Source organism: Rhagoletis pomonella, unplaced genomic scaffold, assembly GCF_013731165.1.
Source record: "Rhagoletis pomonella isolate Grant_MI unplaced genomic scaffold, Rhpom_1.0 Rhpom_scaffold_12873, whole genome shotgun sequence".
In the NCBI taxonomy this organism is placed as follows: Eukaryota; Metazoa; Arthropoda; class Insecta; order Diptera; family Tephritidae; genus Rhagoletis; species Rhagoletis pomonella.
In genome coordinates, this window is record NW_023471399.1 from 1 (window position 1) to 1,454 (window position 1,454).

The window sequence follows — 1,454 nt, forward strand, 5'->3', positions numbered from 1 at the left end:
TAAAAATGGTAAATTGTGGGTGATGCAGAATATGACCAATGTTAACTCTGCATTTTTAACTTGCTGCTGCTGTTTTTGTTGTTCCGCATCGTAAAATTTTTCCAGAGTAAATTGTTTTTTGCGCGCCTCATAACATTTGATATGGCTTGATGTTCTTTGATGGGCCTTTAGGTGGCTGCTATGGTTGATTACCGCTTTTGAACAAGCTACACAAAATGCACAGCCATCTTTTTCATGCAGCCAGTCAAATAAACGCAGCCTTTCTGGACGAAATTTTCTTTTCACTGCTTGCTGCTTCTCTTCATCTCTATCAATTAATATGAAAAAATAGTATTCAGGAACAGGCTTTTAGAAAATATCGGTCAGGAAGCATTTGAAATCAACTATTCGAAGCAACTCGTCTTCCAAACGGTTGATGCACTGAATTGTTTATTACCTGCACGATGGTTCATCTCCTGTTGACTCTGCTTTGCGTTTCTGGTTACAAACCTGAAAATGAAATCGTTAAAACATTAACTAATTGATATTAATTTACTCACTTGTCCATCGTATCGTTTTTTAATAAACCGCAAGCATGTCACTTTTCTAAAGATGTGTGCATGGCACTTTTCGAGAGATGTTCAATGCGCTGTGTTCGAGCGGTTACTTGTTGCGTACGCTAGTGTTGCAACCACTGCTACAGTCATATACACACATCTAATAATAGGGGTATGCGTTTATACATACGAATCAGTTATAATAATGCCTATTACGGTATCCGACGGATGCTATTCGCACGAATCTAATGCTTCGCTCTCGCTTGTTACGACAGTGCGAATCTTACTAGATCCGTGCGGATGGCATCCGTCGTATACCGTAATATTCATGATTTACATTTTTGCGTGCGGCATTATACGAACACACCGTTGAAATATTCTTGTAAGCAAAATTGAAACAATTTTTCGAAATATATTTTCTATTTTTCGGAAATAACCCAAACCTACCAAAATCCAATCTAGCCTACCAACCTACCAAATGGAAAATAACCTACCAGTTTTGGCAGGAAAAGCCCATGTTTGGCAACTCTGGTCCCTAGTTCACTGAGCGCTCTCTGAGAACATGCGTGTTTCACACGTATACGAACAGTGTTGCCGCGCCGTCTCAAGAAAATGTATCCCTGACCAAGCCAAAAATGTATCCAAATGTATCCAATTTTCTTTTTTTACATATACATCTCATAACTTGTAAGAAAACCAAACATTTTCATGAAAAAGACATAATTTAACCCATGCTAAGGACTTGGAATACATGTGCATAAAATCAAACATTTGTAATTTCAACTTATAAAGTACATTTTTTGTGCATAAGTATTTTGCAAAGTAAATATAATAAATAGCAAGTACACTCTAAAAAGAGCATGTAAAACTACTACTGAAAAGTATCTATTTTTATACCCGAGCGCACTTGTGCACAAG

General features: G+C 37.2%; 1 long non-coding RNA gene across 1 annotated transcript; it reads right to left on the reverse strand.

Moving 5' to 3' along the window:
- Positions 1-24: 24 nt before the first annotated feature.
- LOC118756913 lies at positions 25-658 on the reverse strand. Its single transcript, XR_004995171.1, has 3 exons — positions 540-658; positions 437-489; positions 25-307 (listed from the first exon to the last, which is right to left on the reverse strand). It is a non-coding gene; the product is annotated as an uncharacterized LOC118756913 (long non-coding RNA).
- Between the last annotated feature and the right edge of the window lie 796 nt (positions 659-1,454).